The 6,345-nt window shown below is 37.9% G+C and overlaps 1 pseudogene; it reads left to right on the plus strand.

The window, feature by feature from the left end:
* The first annotated feature begins 3,864 nt into the window (after positions 1-3,864).
* On the plus strand, positions 3,865-5,020 carry LOC112674819 (26S proteasome non-ATPase regulatory subunit 4-like; annotated as a pseudogene).
* Positions 5,021-6,345: the final 1,325 nt, after the last annotated feature.

Below are 6,345 nucleotides of genomic sequence, written 5' to 3' on the forward strand. Positions count from 1 at the left end.
GAACAGAAAACATTAATTCCTTAGAAGGCTATTTCAATTTTCAGTCCAGAGATTTTGAAGGTATGCATTTAAGACCACATAAATGATCAGAGATAGCATATTTGGGAATTCATCTGAGTTTAGAGATTAGGTGGGGAGGTATGACAAACAAACATTGGAACTAATTTCAAGTAACAAAGTTGTTAAATTTATGACCATAAGATAATACATAGAGGACGTGAGTTGAAGAGGAAACGTAGAGGAAAAGTTTGTAAGATAATTGATAATGGCAATGAGATAAAGTGATATTTGATCTTGATCTTCTGAGATAGAAGGTTGCAAAAAGTTATTTTTGGATCTTAACTGTAGTTGGTCCCGTGCAACAGAATATCATAGAAGGCCACATATCCCAAAGTTAATGTGTAATCAGTTTGCATTGTAGCAGCTTTATAAAATTTTAAATCAACAAGATCTCTTTTTACATAAGAAATTATTTCGATCTCCTGGTCATTATATATTTTGAGGCCATTATGTGCTACTTGTATATTTGCAAAAACGCTGGAAAAACCACTGAGCTCCTAGGAGGGCAGTTTCCTCAACATCTGAAGAATATATTTTATTTAAATGAACTTGGCTATTGGTTTAGTTCTCTTAAAACAATTGCCTTGAAATGTAATTAAGTAGAAATGAGCCTGGCTGTAGTAGCCTGTGCAGAGATAGAACAATAAGAAGAAAAGTTACAAATAAGAAGCGATGCCTAATAAAAACTTAATTTTGAAAACTAAACAGGACAAGGAAACTGACTTAATCTACTGAACTCATATTCTACAAATAAAAACATTTACCAAACATTAAACAATTGCGAGAATTAGAAACTCCGTTTATTTCTGTCTCTCCTTTCATCCCCCTCACACCTCTGTCTGTCTCTCACACACACACTCTTACAGAAAACACTCTTACAGGAGTTAGCCAGGTCCCAGGAAGTGGATTGATTGAAGGGCATTGTGGGCCAAAATTAGTAATCTCTGAGATTAGATGCAGTATTACACATTTAGGTAACTGCAAGTAAATTTTAAATTGTGAAAGTGTGGGACAAAGCCATGAGGGGACTCATTAGCAGTAAGGAATTTGGCCAAAGAGAACAGGCATAGAGAAAATAAATAATCATTATAGGATTTTAGTCAGAGGATGGTATAATCATATTCATGTTTTCAAGGGATAAGTGGGACTGTATTCTGCAGTGGGTAAGAAGATCTGGTGGGAATCTAAATCCAGAAAGAAATGATACTGAGTCTGAACTGAATGATACTTCCAATGGATAAAATTGGGTTATTTACCAGGTCAATTGGATGTTGTAAATGAGAGAAATGATATGTGCCAGATACCCAACAGAGGCAATTCTGGGATTCTTTGCTCTCATTATTCAATGTAAGATAATGCAAAAGATAAAGGAGTTTAGAGATAGCATTACGGTAGCAAATTATGGTTTAGGAAATATTAATTGTTCAGATCTCTGTTGTACTTCCAGGTGGAAATGTCTAGAGTTAGTATTGTATAAATTCAAGTTCCATATTTAGTCTCAATAATAAATACTTTCATAGACTCCATATTTCCTAGGTTTAATTTTTGTGTAAATAGTTTTTTAACTGTATTTTTTCCTAAATTACCTTCAAATTAATATTGAGTCATTTATAATATTGGAAATTTCTTAGAATTATTATTTAAAATAGTTAAATATGATTAGGAAGAAGAAAGTGAAATAACAGTTCTAGAATCTCTTTCTTACTTCTTAAACTGCAATCTTTATTTCATTCAGCTTTTTTGTTGGTGATACTATTCAGTTTCTTGTGTACCTTTCAGTTTTCAGGATAAGGACCCTCGATGATATTTCTGGAAGAGAAATAGGTTTTTCTCTATACATCAAAATGTATGATTTGAACAATCATTTATCTACCATAGATGACAATGTAGATATTTTATGTATCTTTGTTTAGTGCTGCAAAGTGAGGAGTTCTGTTCTCATTATTTAGTGACCCTGAAGGAATTCACCGGAATTTATTTCATTTCCATTTATATAACAGTTATAACAACTTTTACATCCCTTAATAATATCGATGTATATGTGTAAAATAGGATAAATAAAAACTATTTCAGAATTTATAAGTGCTCACTGTCATATGTAATAAAAGCCAAGATCTTATTCTTAAGATGTCTGAAAATTATTTTGGAGTTTTCATAATGAAAAGAATTGCTTATACTCATTTCATATGTAAATATATTTTAAAATATCGCATAAAATAGTATCAAATTATGCATAATTATTTGGGGCTATTAACAGAGGTTTAATTTTATTGCATTTATAGATAATTAAGAAATCCAAATTCTGTTTTAATACTTAAACATATGGAAAATAAATGAGTGAGCAGGATAATTTTTAGGGATTCATGTATACCTAGATCCTTATTTGTCTCACTCATCCTTACTCTTTTCCAGGGACAAAGAGAGGATGTAAAGTGGATGTGGATCAAAGGGCAACAAAATAACATTTTATTTGTTAGCTGGGTCTATAACTAAGTAGTTTGGGCCACTGGTAATGACTGTTATCCTAACTAATGACATAAGGGCAAGTTAGTGATGGCTGTTAGCAAGAAGCCTCAGATCCCACCTCAGGAATATTTCCACAGGGCTTTTTGGGACTCTTCATGGCAAGGCAGCTGGCTACACCAGGGTGAGTGACCCAGGAGAGCAAGGTATAGGCTGCAATGTCTTTTATGATGTAGATTTGAACATCCTAATTTGTTATTTGCACAATATTTGATTAAATATGTGAACCCTATTCAGTGTCGAGGAAACCACACAAGATGAATACCAGCAAGTGTGAATTTAGGGGGCCATCTTGAAGAATGGCTACCAAAAGGGCCCTACTTAGATTCTAAATTAGGTATTTCAGAATGAATATTTTTAGTTTCATTTTTTTAAAGCAGATCTCTAATTTTTACTTGTATCTTTATACAATACCTGTTCATTCTCTAAAATAAAAGATGAAGACTTAAATAATTCTTTTGAATATTTTCTACTTCACTTTAAATTCCTAGCAATGAATAACACTTAATAATTTAGTAGGATTCTTAATTCCTGTTATGTTTAAACTGTTAGAAAATGTACTAATACTCCTTTGTTATTCTTCATTGTTCTCTTGATTACCATCTATAATAAGAGTAACAGTTCTACATTATACTCCACCTTTAATCCTGTATCTTCTATAACCTAGACATTTTAAAGATTGATTTCATTTACATTCTAATCTGAAAATCACACACCAAGATATATATTCCCTGTCCTTAGGCTAATTCAATTTTTTAAAACAACACATGGCATTTACAACATTGTGGTCATAGAAAAATTAAGCCAGCAGTACACATTATTTTGCGTGGCAAATGTCTCTAACCAAAGACTGCTCTAAGTAGAATTAGTGTAGAATTAATTTTAAATAGTTTCACTTTTCTTGGCATTCTATCAGTGGTTAAGACAGGGCACATTTGAATTTTCTTTTTCTTTGCCCTGTAATTCTTCAGTAAATTCCCCTTCTTCCCTGAGTTTCCATTTGTCTTTATTAAGTAATAAGCCTTTATATCCTGAAGTTATGGTCTCTACCTTTTTATCCCAATTACCTATACTACCCTATACCCTACTGACATCCTCCATTTCTGACTATTACCTGAACTGCCACCTCTCTAACATTCTCCAAAATGGCCAGTCTGGGATATCCGGTCACTGCTTTCCTAAGTTGGATCCACCATTTCTGCCCTTCTTCTTTTGTTTACTGATGAATTTTTAGAAAATTATTCCTCAAATAATTCCTAGAAAGAGTATATGGAGAGAAGAACCGGTAGGGAAGGGACGAAGGTGGCAAGATGGTGTTGGAAAGCACTATGGTTTGTGTGGACAACAGTGAGTATATGGGGAATGGGGACTTCTTACCCACCTGGCTGCAGGCCCAACAGATGCTGTCAACATCGTTTGTCACTCCTAAGACCCGCAGCAATCGTGAAAACAATGTGGGCCTCATCACACTGGCCAATGACTGTGAAATGCTGACCACACTCACCCCTGACACCAGCCACACTCTTTCCAAGCTCCACACTGTCCAACCCAAGGGCAAGATCACCTTCTGCACTGGTATCCCCGCGGCTCATCTGGCTCTCGAAGCACCGGCAGGGCAAGAATCACAAGATGCGCATTTTTGCCTTGGTGGGAAGCCCCGTGGAGGACAACGAGAAGGATCTGGTGAAACTGGCTAAACGTTTCAAGAAGGAAAAGGTATATGTTGACATTATAAGTCTTGGGAAAGAGGAGGTGAACACAGAAAAGCTGACAGCCTTTGTAAACACATTGAAGGGCAACGATGGAACCGGTTCTCCTCTGGTGGCAGTGCCCCCTGGGCCCAGCTTGGCTGACGCGCTCATCAGTTCTCCGGTTCTGGGCTGGCAAGGTGGTGCCATGCTGGGTCTTGGCGCTAGTGGCTTTGAGTTCGGAGTGGATCCCAGCGCTGATCCCCAGCTGGCCCTGGCGCTCCGGGTTCTATGGAAGAGCAGCGGCAGCGGCAGGCCGAGGAGGCCCGGGGGGCGGCTGCGGCCCCCGCGGCTGGGGCGGGGATGGCTACGGCTGGGCCCAAGGCTAGTGACGCCCTGCTCAAGGTGACCATCGGCCCTCAGGAGGTGGGCCGCAGCGGGCCCCCCGACCTGAGCAGATGACTGAGGAGGAGCAGATTGCCTGTGCCAGGCAGATGTCCCCGCAGGGTGCAGAGTTCAGCCAGGCGGAATGCGCGGACATTGATGCCAGCTCAGCCACGGACACATCTGAGCCCGCCAAGGAGGAGGATGCTCGTGATGCGCTGCGGGACCCCGAGTTCCTGCAGAGCGTCCCGGAGAGCCTTCCAGGCGAGGATCTCGACAACGAAGCTGTTTGAAATGTCATGGGCTCTCTGGCCTCACAGGCCAACAAGGATGACAAGAAGGACAAAAAGGAGGATAAGAAATGAGACTGGGGGCAAGGGTAGCTGAGCCTGCTCAGGGGGCTGGATTGGGCCGGGCGGCAACTAGAGTTAGATATGTTATCTGCAACCAGGACGACTGAAGTAGAGCTGGGCAACTTTTGTTTAAAAAAAAAAAAAAAAAAAAAAGGAACCCCGGGTGGCTCAGTGTAAACCACTGAGTGTAAACACTCAGTGTAAACCACTGAAACCACAGTGTGCCTTCAGCCCAGGGTGTGATCCTGGAGACCCGGGATCGAGTCCCACGTCGGGCTCCCTGCACCGACCCTGCTTCTCCTCTGTCTGTATCTCTGTCTCTCTCTGTATCTCTCATGAATAAATAAATAAATAAAATCTTTAAAAACAAAAAAAAAGAGTATATGGACTGTGTAAAAATGTGTTGCTTTTATTATGCCATTATATATCAATAATAACGTCTTAGTTTTAAATTATTTTCTTCAAAATATTGAAGCTGTAGTCTTCGTTCATTGTTGCTGATAACAAGCCTGAGAAGAGACTGATTATGGTTTACTTTTAATTATTTTTGCTCATTTAAGTAATTTAAAATATTTTTATACTTAAACTATTCATTAAATTATATAATCATTTAGCTATTTTCATTAAAATAAATGAAAATCATAGTTGCCTAACGTCTTCATTCACACATGATATTTTCAGACTTCTTCATTTTTGACAAAGTGGTCAATATTAAAAACTATCTCACTGTGCTTGTAACTTCTTTTACCCAACCTATATTTAATATTCATTTATGATTTGTTTCCTCTTCCTAGGCATATATTTATCTTCTTTTAGCCACTACATTCTTATATCATTTTTTCTTAAGTGGTAGATGCCACTTATATATTTTAGATATTTTTTCTGTATGCGTTTCAAGTGGTGTACTCAAGTGTTTATAGGTTATCTTTTTATTCTTCTTATGGTGCCTAGAGATTTTTATAGTCTGTACAATTGGTAGTAGAATCTATACTTAAATTTTAGACAATTGGGCATAAAATTAAGTCCTAGGGTTGAGATAATTCCACCTTTTTCTTTTTCTTTTCCCTGCATAGGAGTTCTATCATGTATGCCAGCCATTTCTAATAATGAGGAATTAAAAAGTAATAATAAGGAATTAATACACTGAAAGAGAATATATAGTAACAGACATATTTTCTATTAGGACATCATCAGAATGGCAGAATAGGAGAATATTTGGTGCCTCTAAAAGTTAACAAAGGGGGTGCATGGGTGTCTCAGTCAGTTGAGTGTCTGTCTTCAGCTCAGGCCATGATCCCAGGGTCCTGGGATCGAATCCCATTGGGGTTCCTGCTGGG

The sequence above is a fragment of the Canis lupus genome, chromosome 14 (genome assembly GCF_003254725.2).
Source record: "Canis lupus dingo isolate Sandy chromosome 14, ASM325472v2, whole genome shotgun sequence".
Taxonomy (NCBI): Eukaryota; Metazoa; Chordata; class Mammalia; order Carnivora; family Canidae; genus Canis; species Canis lupus.